Consider the following 13,145-nt stretch of genomic DNA (forward strand, 5'->3'; position numbering starts at 1 on the left):
ATATGAAATAAATATACAAAAGGCAATTGTACTTCTATATACTAGCAACACGTATTAGAAATTAAAATTACAACAATTTATAATAATGCCAAGAAATATAAAATACTTAAAATCTGACAAGAGATGTTCAAGATGGGTAGACTGACAACTATAAGATACCATTAAGAAAAATTAAATAAATTATCGTAAAAAAAAAAAGAGAGAGATGCCATTATAAAAAAATCAGCAGTCTTTTGTAGAAATTGACAGAAAGTTTCTAAATTTCAAAGCTGCAAGCTTTATATTACCTCATTTCAAGACTTATTATAAAGCTGCAGTACTCCAAACAATGTGGTATTGGCCCAAAGATAGACAAATTGATCAATGGAACAAATAATCTATACATATACATCTATAGCAAACTGGTTTTCAGCAGAGAAAAGATGGTATGATTATATTGGAGAGCCATACCTAAAAAGAGAGATGTTTTTCATACCTTAGACTATTTACAAAAAGATAAATCCAATTAGATCATGTATCTAAATGTAAGACCTAATATTATAAAATTTTCAAAAGAAAACAGAATAAAATCTTTCAACTCTTCAGTTACAAGACAGTACTTAATTACAATACCAAAAGCATGATCCATGAAAGAAAAACAGATATCACTAAATTGGACTCATTGAAATTAAGAGCTTCTAGTGTTTGAAATGAATTGCTTAGAGAATTAGAAGACAAGCCACAGTTTGGGATAAAATTATTTCAAATTACATAATTCTTCAAGGTCTTGTCCAAAACGTACTTAAAAAAAAAAAAATTCTTAAAACTCAATAATAAGAACACAAATAATCCAATTTAAAATAATAGCCAAAGATTTGGACAGATACTTTACAAAAGAAGATAATACAGAAGGCAAACGTGTGCATGGAAAGAAGTTCAACATCATTTATCATTAGGCCACACTGAACCACAAAGAGATACTACTGCATCCTTATTAGAATGCCTAAATTGACCACGCCAAGAGTTCTTAAGGATGAGAGCAACACAATGTCTAATACATGCCCAGTGGGAATGTAAAATGGTGTAATAACTTTGGAAAGCAGTTTGGCACTTTCTTCAAAGTTAAATCTGTACTTCTCCTGTGACTCCTCCAGGAGACATAAAAACATATGCCCACCTGAAGAACAATATCTGAATGTTTACAGCAGCTTGAGTCATAGCTGCCAGAAACTAGAAACAACCCAAATGTTTATCAGCAGATCAACGGATATGAATTCATGGCGCATCCACACAACGGAATAGTACTGAGCACTAAAAAGAAATCCACTATTGGTACATGCAACACCATAGATGAATTTCGAAAGCATTATGCTAAGTGAAAAGAGCCAGACCCGAAAGGCTACGTGTTCTATGATCTGTTTATATGACATCCTGAAACAAGTAAAACTCTAAGTACAAGGAGCAGACCAGTGGGTACCTGGGCCTGTGGGTGGGGAAGAAGACTGGCGACAGTGGGGTGAGAGGGGACATTGGTGAATTATACACATTCATGAAAAGTCATGCAACTAGAAAAGTGAATTAAACTGTAGTCTGTCTCAATAAACTTGACTTTTAAAATTAAAAACAAATTAAAAGATTGAGTCTTTTTATCCATCCTTCACCGGCAGATGACCCACAATGAATGTTCTGTAAACAAATATTGAACAAATGGTAAAGGTGCTTTCTCCATCCCTGAAAGGACAATATCAACCAAATCTCTTTCTGTCTCTGTCTCCACTACGAATCCCAAGATAATAGTGCTCAGTCGCCCTTACAGGATTGGATCAAGAATTGAACAAGGTGATGGGTGTGAAATGCCATGGCAGACAGAAAGCTCTCATCGTCCAGCTTCACACATTGTATACTGTGGCCTGTTTGCTCTCGGGAGCCAAAGCACCTCCCAGGTGGCAGATCCTGATCCCGTGTCTGATAGTCATTTCAGCCCCCTTCTCACCAGTCCCACTGAGTTTCTCTTGCCAGCCCTCCACCCCCACCGCTCACCCCTGCCAGATATCCACTTTGGAAATGAGGAGAAAGGCACAGAGTTTGTCCAAATGCTGCTGAGTGTGGGCTAGTATTCTTCTTGGGGAATCCTTCAAGCCTGCTTGAGACTCCCCCAAAAGGGAGCGAACGGTGGTGCAGGTCCCAATGATTGACTGAAAAATAGAAGGAATACCCTCAAATTAAATATTTTAGTACTTACTTTGACGGAGGGGGACATCAGGTCGATTGGGTTTTCAGAGACTCAAAATTCAGAGGAAGGCTGAACCAATTTAATCCGGTCACATCTTATTAAGGAAAATCCTTTATGGATCTCATGGTAACGTGAGTACACGGAACCTCATGGCATGCATTCCCTCTGCAAGTGCGGCCTGAGGGCTTCCTGGGCACAGGTGTTTTTCCAGGAAACGTGGTGCCAGTAAAAAAAGGGGAGTACACCTACCCCTGCAGAGTGTATGTTCTTTAAATGATTATTGGAATAGAACAAGTTAGAAATGTAATTTATCCAGTGTTTGTCTGTTTGCTCATTGCTTTGAAATGTTACTGTTTGGGCAAAATGAGCACAACAGAGGAAAGACAACAAAATCATTCAGTCCATCTTCAAAGGCCCAAATTATAACAAAAAGCATTAGTTTCTTCAATGTTTGCTCTGGTTGACCATATGGCCAAGTCCAATAAGAATCACCATAGGAAGAGAGCATTTCCCTCATAAACCTACCACATGGGCTAGTTGGGGGGCATGAGCAGGTGATGTGTGCACAGAGGAAAGTGACCCGTGCAAGCTGTAAGGCCCTTCACCTGCAAGTTTGCTCTGATGTCATGTTACAGGGAATTCCTTCATGCCCTGAGTTTTAGGAACCATCCAAAACCATCACTAGAACAACAACAAAAAAAGTCACAGAGCAAATTTTTAAGTATTTTTAAAGTATACTTAGGGTATAAATAGGGGTATATGTGTTGTTATTTGAATATCTATATATAATACATATATAGCCTATATAATGACTAAGCAAAGCTATAGAAGACATACACACTTGATGCTTTTTCTAAGGCTGTTTGGGTTTTGATGGTGTTTTTAATCTTGAGACTAAGTAGAGTGAGCAGGCATTTTTGAAAAGGTACTAATATAATTAATATTCAGAATTTGACCACAATGTTCTAATATCTAGTTATTAGAGAGTGGCCACCTCCAAGGACTTTTTCTTTAAAAAAAAAGATTTTATTTATTTATTTAAGAGAAGCAGAGCACACACATGAGAGAGAACACGAGCAGGGGGAGTGGGAGAGAGAGGGGAGAAGCAGGATCCCCGCTGAGCAGGGAGCCCCATATGGGACTCGATCCCAGGACCCCAAGATCATGATCTGAGCTGAAGGCGGATGGTTCACTGACTAAGCCACCCAGGTGTCTGCTGCAAGGACTTTTTCAACACCCACAGTGTGCAGTGCCTTTGCAGTCCTAAGGAATCTGGGCAATCCCCACGTAGGGAGCCTTCAGAGGCTCATTCCCCTAAACCCTCCTTCAACCACAGACCGAGAAATCAACACAGGAGCTGAGACTGGAAAAATCTGTCATCTGTCCCTCTATTGCTCAGAACATGAATTATTTGAACTCACTTTCCTTTTTACCAATAATTTTGTTTATTATTTGCTTCTCTCAGCCTGGCGGGAACAATCTGTTTCTTTTCTATTCCCTGCTAATATCATCTTGTCATATTTGGGTTCAGTGGTAATATTCCTGTGTTCAGATCTCACAAAACTACTCGAGAATATTCCATCTCAGAGCAATCTTCACTGAATCTTTTTAAAATGTACTTTCTCTCCATCTCTTTCAAACACACACATTGGTTTCAATGTTTCACAATTGGCAGACACTCGATACCTGCATTTTTGAATCATGAGTAAATTTTTATGACCTATTATTGACCAAACTCTAAAACAAAGAAAAAACTATCTGAAACTATCTTTTTTGCAATGTGCAGTTAAGCATAAATATTTGAGTTCATTTGTGCCATATTCTATTCTGCATCAAACCATTGATTGAAAGAAAAAAAACTATTTATTAAACTTCATTGATATCATTTTTTTCTGTAACCAATATTAAAGTTATGGTGTGCAATAGATCTAGAAGAGTGTCGACAGAGATTATTAAAACACACAGACACACACACATACACATTCACACACACAAACAACTAAACTAAAGGGGAACCTGGGTGGCCAACTCTGAATTTTTTCTTATGATCTCAGGGTCAGGCCCCACACTCAGTGGGGAGTCTGCTCGAGGTTCTCTCTCTGCCTCTCCCTCTGCTCCTCCCCCCAACTAAAGTAAATAAAGAACTCTTAAAAAAAAATAACTAGGGGCACCTGGGTGGCTCAGTGGGTTAAAGCCTCTGCCTTCGGCTCAGGTCATGATCTCAGGGTCTTGGGATCGAGCCCCGCATCAGGCTCTCTGCTCAGCGGGGAGCCTGCTTCCTCCTCTCTCTCTGACTGCCTCTCTGCCTACTTGTGATCTCTGTCTGTAAAATAAATAAATAAAATCTTTAAAGAAAATAACTAAAAATTGGGGACATATGACATATTTAGGGATCATTAAGATCATTCCTTATTAAGATAACAGGGGGCATTCCCATCAAAAGAAGAACGCCATCAAGTCAATACCATCCTCTGTTCCCTTTATGTATGTGAAACTCGTTACGTCCAATCTGTATATCTGTCTACATGGGGAGGATGGACCAAAATTCCCTCCACAGCTCTTTACTGAATTCCTCAAGCTCATTATTCAAATGGCCCTCCACCCTCCTAACCCCACATATTTAAACCAGCACAGACATGCTGGAGGGTGATGTGGGTATGACTCTGTGTGGCACCCTGCCCCATGGATTTCTCCCGTTTGCCTTATGAAAACTAATGGATGTGTCCGTGGGAGATAAGAAGCTGGTCTGTGGCAGGCAGCTCCAGATTTCCGTATGGAATCCACTATTTAATGTAGGTGTTCTTAATGGCTGCTTAATTAGTAAACTCAGACAATCACACTCGACTTGGGTCCCTGAGTGAGAACCTCATTCTAGCAGTACACTTGCATCTGGCTCACTACTGCCGGCGCCGCACCCTGTCTCCATGGTAGCTCGAGGTTACTGGGTTTGGGTGAGGGTTTCAGCTGTTCATTACTGTGTTTTTCGTGCCTGTATTTACCAAGTCTGTTCCTGGCTTGGTTTCCCCTCCACTCTCTCCGGGCCCTGCAGTCCATGGGTCCTTGACGTTGTGGGACCACAGTCTCGCACAGGTTCTCCCTCACACGGCCATCCATCATTCTCCCCACTTCAGCACAAGCTCTGACACCCTTGGCAAGTAGGCGCAGCTGCTCTGCCATCTACAGGGACTCACACTTCACCTGCTCCAAGCCCTCTGTTGTCACTGGCTTAAAAGGCCAGACAGCTCGAATGTCTGGATAAACTCATATCTGCTCGCTCTCATCATGGCCTCAAGCCAGCCACAAATCCTATGTGTTTTCAAGGGAGGTCACAAAGATTTCTAGGATTTGGCTCTTCCTGTGGCTTAGAAATTTCTTTCACCTTCCTTTTCTATTTTAGAACGGAAACAAAACAAAACAAAACAAAAATCCCATCTCAATTCAACAATAGGAGAGAGAAAATGTACTTAAACCCAGAATGTTAAATACTCCAGATATAGCGTAAGTTACAAATCAAATATTAAACAACAAGGCAAATACTCGCTCTGAAAGAGTTATGCCCATGTTGATGGCTGGCCTTCTCCACAAACTGGTAAATTAGTCTCTGTCAAACTCACAAATACTTCTGCTTCGCTGTCTTACTTTGCTGAAAGCACATGCAAACCCTTTCTGAAGTCCAAAGCATGATGTCAGAAAGGCCGAATTTGATGTTTGATCTCTGTTTCACCCAAAAGAATATTCTCCCACACTGCAAAACCTTCTAGATGTTCAGTGAGATTTTCCTGGTCTTGACCTGAGTGCAGACATCCTGACATGTTTCAGGAGGTCTTAAAAAACATTCTTTTTTCCCTTTTGCCCAAAATACACAGAGGAAATGTGTTCTGTGTCTCTCCTCCACCTTCACTCACACACTTTGCTTTACTCACTTCCTTAATTTGATTACATTTCTTCTGCCTTTTTTTCAAATGCAGGCAGACGTTGAGTGACAGGTGCAATATGTCTGCCGTGGTGTCCAGGCCTCTCAGCCCTACAAGCATTCTGTGCAGACCCATGACCTCCTCCCCCAGGTCTGCGGCATGTGGACCTTGCATTTCAACAGCTCATGCAACCAGATGGAATTCCCATGTCCTGCACCAGGAACTGCCTTCTTTGCCCATTACTGATGGCAGGTCAGACAAACCAAAGGCACAACCCTTTTTCCTTTGTGTCTGAGCTGAAGGACAATCTTCTGGATATGATAAGAATGCCTTAAAATATCAGTGTTGAAAGAGTGATGAAGCATCAAGCTTCCTCACCACAAACACTCCCTACCTCGTGGGTCAACGGCATCCAACAATTAGGCAGCCCACCCCCACGATGTGCAGACTTTCCCAAGTAATGCCCATGCAGATGCCGGAGTTCCCCTTTGTTCCCATTCTACAGCTGAGAAAATTAAGGAAGATGGGATCAACCAACCTGGAGAATCTGGAGCAGAAAGCTATACATTTAGTGGCCACACCAGCAGACGGAACATCCAGTAAGATTTGTGCAAGACATGTGATCAGTGAGCTCCCTTCTAAAGGCTGAAAATTGAGCAACTTTCACGGCTGCCTTTCTCTATCTTGAAGCAACCTTTACTTGAAAAATCACGGCAAGCTGACTGTGGGCCGGGTTACGGCTCGATTTAGAGCCCTCAGGCAATGGTTACATTGTCACTGTCTAGAGCACTGTGTGGTTTAGCTCTTGTTTGGAGGGACTGTCTGATTACACAGTTAGTTCAATTTTTTTTATTTTGAGGAGTCAATTCATTGGCAATTTTGATCCAGTTTAGAATAAATACTAAATTAGCAATGAATTCGGAGTTGAGAGTTCTTCTAAATAAACCAGTATTGGGGAAAAGCAGGTAGCCTTTTAATTGCCAAGACTGTAAAGAGGTTTTTTTATCTAAATATATGCCCACGATGACATCTGTTAAATCAAGGAAAATAGGGTTGACCTCTCTCATGGGTCCTTGCGAGAAACAGTCAATAAAAATGTATTATTCAGAATTCTTAATCCAATTTTATCCCTTTGCACATTTCCAAATTTTTAAGCTGCTAATAATGTTCCAAAAATAAACCTTCCATCAGTTCAAGCTAGCACCTTTGTCTGAGAAAAAATAATAAATGCATCGTCTACAAGCAGTTAAAAAATCAAAACTACAGCAAGCTCAGGAAGCATCTCTATAGGGAGTCTTTGCAAATGGTAACATAAGTCCCCATGCAAATCCACTTCTGTCAGCTATGTCACAGATGCCAAAAAAAGCAGGCACAATAAATATGGAGGATATAGATATAAAACGGCAATGATGTCACGCTGGAGGGTTTATAAGCACCTCCACTCCTTGCTTAGAATGTGGACAATGCCAAACCCTTTAAACAATTCTATCTTCTTACAGGGTCGTGGGGCATCACAAAAGCAAATAGTTTTTGTTTGCGTCAGTGATGGGTTAAAAAAAAAAAATCTCTTTCTAAAAAGCAACCGCCGTTTGCATTATCTATAACACGTTGGTATTCAAAGACTGAGTCTTCAAAAGAGAAAAGTAGATATCAGAGTTGCCATCTGGCAGATTCCCCGTCCAAGTCGCCCCAGAATCCTGTGTGAGCATTAGTTACATCGCAGTGCTGCACGCTTGGGGCATCATCCTCGGGACCCCCGCCTCTGAGCTTGGACCCAAACATGTGCCGATGGCCTTCGTGAGCCACGGGGCGTCCACCTCTAGGGTTTTGGTGCAGTGTGTCCTCACCACCTGACATCCTTCTCCTGGGCATCTACTCCCCCCACTCTCCCCACCCCCGACCCCGGCCCCAGGGAGTGCTCATTCCCATGAGTGTGCCAGGCCTCCGCCCAGCAACCTGGCTGTTCTTGGCAGGGTCTCTGTGCTCCCCTGTCCTGGATGTCCCATCCAGTGGGCACGCTGACCAGCCTCAGATTCCTCCTTTTATGGAAGCCCTTCTCTCGGGCTTGTCTCCAGGGGAGGGACTGAAAGAAAGGCTGGCCCACATAGCCGACCTGGCCCCTCTTGAACATCTATTGAAACTGATTGATCTCTTGCCTCACATCTGCCAAGCTGTCATTCAAGCCGGGGGGGATTTGGACGGAGGCAAGGCAAGCATCGTAAAAATGACTTTGTGATCTAGTTTATGAAGCTTGCCTTGAACTCCTAGGTACAGGCAGGGCAGAAAACCTTGTTTCCTTCGCATAAATGGGAAAAGGCGCTATATAAGAAACAGTGAATATTTTCCCTTGATTTGTGCCTGAAACATAAGGGGGGGGGTGACTATCCCAGCTGTCTACTGCATTGTGTGAACATATACATGCATTTAAATTACTTATATCATTACTTACAGATGTAATTGTGAAATATGTTCTTTTTGCATTCAAAATGAGGGACTGAACAGATGGCGAACGCTCGGTTTAAAGCAATATGTCCATTAAAATAACCCGCACTGTTGGTGTTTCGTGTAACCATAGCAGTGAGTTCATTGTCACAGGATCCTGCCCGCGCGCACGAGCAGGAGAGCCCGGAAATACTCCGCTACCCAGGTGACACCAGGTCCCAGCCGGGCCACGTTCCCACAGCTGCCCGGCCACCCGCCGAGGGCTTACAGAGTCCAACTCCAGTTGTTTTGCTTTCGTATTTTGCTTCCAAATAGGAAAGTCAATAAACAGCTGACATTTACCAATGCCTTTCTTCTGGGTTATTTTTTTTCTCTACTCTCCAGATGTGCTGAAATGTGTGGCTCCAGATGCATCACCTCCAACAGGATAATCCTGCTCCCGCCAGGAGTAATTGTCTTGCCTAATGAGCCTGGGTCAGGCGGATGGGCTAACGGCACAGGGAAGAGCTCATCTCTCTTTCCGAGGCTCAGCAAGGACCACCAGGAAGCAAGGTGTCTGCTGAATGGCGGGAGGAGCTCCCTAGCCTAGCACTGCCTTCCCAGACCCACCCTGACAACAGCAGCCCGCTGCATTGTGGACCCCTCCTCATGCCGGTAGTCTATTAAAAAAAGGCAAACAACCACCCTCCCTTCAACCCCCTAAGATTTCCATTCTGGCAGCAGGGCCAGCGGCGAATATCCTCTAGAAAACCATTCATAAATAAGACGGAAAAATGCTAAATGTTTTCTGAGCTCCCAGAGTAGGAAAGAGAGTGAGAAAATCTCACTGTGTGGCCTTGGATAAATGTGTTACAGATCGAGTCAATCTCTCCAGTGTTCAAATGGGACCTAATGGCTACTATGCTTCCTTCCCATGACAGGGAACAGCCAAGTGTGTTTCCTGAGGGTGGCGGAGTTGCACGAAATTCACATACGCAGCACCTGGGGAGGCCGAGGTCAGGAAGTTCTGGGGGAGGAAGGGGGGAAGGGCATGGTCTGAGGTTGCACCCCACAGAGCTCAGAGGGAAGCAGGGATGGTGGCAGCACGGCCAGCAGTAACAGCCACTGACCAGTGGAAGGTGACATACAAAGACAGATGAACTTTCCTCACAGTGGGCCAGAGAAGGGTGGGCTTATGAGCCAGAATCAGAGGGAATACGGAAGGAGAAGGGCACGAAGAAGAACATTCTGGCAGAAGGAGAAGAGTGGGAGGAGAAGCAGTCACGTTCTGAGATGCTCTCATACCAGAGGATAAGGAAAGTTAAAAGAACCTTCTTCCCTTTGCAGGGAGTGGAGGGACATGCACCTGAATTTATCTGATGGAGGTGTCCACGTGCCTACTACTACATGTCCTCATTTTCTCTTTGCTGCCCCACAGGAAAGGGCAGAAGGGAGAGAGAGAGAATGGGTTCAGCTTTCAGGAGGATAGGTGGTAACAGATCCCTTTGAAGGTCATCTTTGTGTAAGCATCACTAGGAACAAAGGAGGTAAATGGGGTCAGCTAGAGGGAGTTTATGTCATTTGCAGGGATCAATAACTGCTCTTTACCACCATCACCTGTAAAGGTCTGTCTCATGGACAGACACCTGGACCCACTGAAGACCTATAGACTCAGAACTTTTGGAAGTGGGGCCCGGGTATTCTGATTTCTAGAATTCTCCTTAGGCTATTCTATTGAGCGGGCAGAGCAGAAAAGGCAGGTCTGAGTCTTGGAACAAGGACACATGCCTCCAGAAGGTGCCCTGTGACCCAGACTGTGAGATGCCCCTCACCTGGGAGATAGCCAGCTGCCCAGAGCATGCATAGAGTTCCACCCAGCCCTGCTTGGTCCCCCTGCCCAGCCTTCCGTTGGCAACCTCCTTCCTCCCCATGCCTCTCTCCTGCTCCAGACCCTTTGCTGGTCCAGAAGCTTGCTATGCATCTTCATAGGCATATGGTCTTGCTAATTGTCATTCTAGAGTTTCCTCCCACCCCTTGCCTCTCTGGTGAGCTGTTACTCACCTTTCAAGTTCATGTTTCAACCTCAACCCTCTTTGCATCTCCTCTGGATGTTGCTGTCACCATGGCAATGGTGGCACCAACCATTTGCTCCCTCATTGGTTGTGGCAATCAAGCCATATTTAACATCTATGGTGCACAGAGATCCCTGCAGTTCTCGTACCCATGCGGACACTGGAGTACGGCCTCCCATGCCGCTCAGACACAAGATGCGTGCTTCCCAAGCTTCCAGGTGATGCAGCAGGGCTCCAAGAACATTGCAAAGCAGAAAAAATATACAGTGAAAAAAAGACAGTCTCTTCAGTAAATGGTGCTAGGAAAATTGGGCAGCTATGTATGGAAGAATGAAACTTGACCCTTCTCTTACACCATACACAAAGATAAACTCGAAATGGATGAAAGACCTCAATGTGAGGCAGGAATCTATCAAAACCCTAGAGGAGAACATAGACAGTAATCTCTTTGACATCCACCACAGCAACTTCTTTCAAGACACATCTCCAAAGGCAAGGGGAAACGAAAATGAAAATGAACTTTTGGGACTTCGTCGAGATAAAAAGCTTCTGCACAGCAAAAGAAACAGTCAACAAAACAAAGAGGCAACCCACGGAATGGGAGAAGAAATTCGAAAATGACACTACAGATGAAGGGCTGATATCCAAGATCTATAAAGAACTCCTCAAACTCAACACCCAAAAAACTGATAATCACATCATAAAATGGGCAGAAGACATGAACAGACACTTCTCCAAAGAAGATATACAAATGGCCAACAGACACATGAAAAAGTGTTCATCATCACTAGCCATCAGGGAAATTCAAATCAAAACCACATTAAGATACCACCTTACACCAGTCAGAATGGCCAAAATTAACAGGACAGGAAACAACAACTGTTGGAGAGGATGTGGAGAAAGAGGAACCCTCTTACACTGTTGGTGGGAATGCAAATTCGTGCAGACACTTTGGAAAACAGTGTGGAGATTCCTCAAGGAATTAAAAATAGAGCTACCCTATGACCCTGCCATTGCACTACTGGGTATTTACCCCAAAGATACAGATGTAGTGAAAAGAAGGGCCATCTGTACCCCAATGTTTATAGCAGCAATGGCCACAGTTGCCAAACTGTGGAAAGAGCAAAGATGCCCTTCAGTGGACAAATGGATAAAGAAGATGTGGTCCCTATATACAATGGAATATTACTCAGCCATCAGAAAGGATGAATGCCCAACATTTGCATCAACTTGGATGGGACCAGAGGAGATGATGCTGAGTGAAATAAGTCAAGCAGAGAGAGTCAATTATCATATGGTTTCACTTACTTGTGGAGCATAAGGAATAACACGGAGGACATTAGAAGAAGGAAAGAAAAAGTGAATTGGGGGAAATCAGAGGGGGACACGAAGCATGAGAGACTGTGGACTCTGAGAAACAAATTGAGGGTTTTGGAGGGGTGGGGGTGGTGGGAGTGGGTGAGCCTGGTGGTGGGTATTAAGGAGGACACGTATTGCATGGAGTACTGGGTGTGGTACATAAACAATGAATCTTGGAATATTGAAAAAAATAAAAATAAATTAAATAAAATAAAAAGAACTACAAAGCTCACTACTTTGCAGAGCCTCCTTTGTGCCTGGAGATGGGTCTAAGCCCCTCGGAGGCATTCTGAGTGTGGCATCAAGGTCTTCTTCATCTTTGACTGCAGGGTCTTGCCAGCACAGAGCCCGACACATAGTAGGGGTGGGAAATGTTTGGTGAATAAATAGTCATTGAGACCAGCACAGATGGTGTGGTGTTAAGTACCAGAGGCAAAGGGGAAATAAAAGAAATAAGCTGGTAACACCTGCCAAGATAAATAAATGAAGGGAAGTCACCTGGGGCCGTGAGAGGGAAGGAAGCAGTGAGACAGTGAGACGGGGATGGGGGAAGCAGAAGCTGTGGACTCAAACCCAAGAACTGAACAAAAGCAGTGCAGCTACCCTGAGCTGGGACGTGGTGAGGAAACGGCAGGGTGAGACTGGGGAAGCCTGACTCCACAAGAAATCATTTTCTCTGAAGTCCTCAAAAGAAAAAAGCAAGGACTAGGGATAAGTGAAAAAGCCAAAGCAATAACAGGTCCTGGCAGGTGTTAGAGGCTGAAAGGTGTCCCTCGAAATGCATATGTCAAAACCCCCTCAGGACCTCAGAACGGGGCTGCGTTTGGAAACCGGGCCTTCAGAGAGACCATTAAATTAAAATGAGGTCACCGGGGTGCTCTTGTGAGTAGAGGAGATTAGGACTCGGACCCACATGAGGGGCTGGCCCCATGAGGACCTGGGAGAGACGCCTCAGGAGGAGCAAGCTTCGCCTTGGACGTCCAGCCTCCAGAACTGGGAGCAAATAAATAAATTTCTGTTCTTTCAGTGGCCTGCTTGGGGTGCTTTGCAGTAGGTCCAATGGGAAAAGGAAGCAGATGTGCCCACAGGAATGGAGGGTTTGTAGCAGAGAGTAGGGGGTCCTCATGGCAGAACCCTCTCTCTGCCATGGTGGACGTCTGCACTTTC

The sequence above is a fragment of the Lutra lutra genome, chromosome 12 (genome assembly GCF_902655055.1).
Source record: "Lutra lutra chromosome 12, mLutLut1.2, whole genome shotgun sequence".
NCBI classification, from domain to species: domain Eukaryota; kingdom Metazoa; phylum Chordata; class Mammalia; order Carnivora; family Mustelidae; genus Lutra; species Lutra lutra.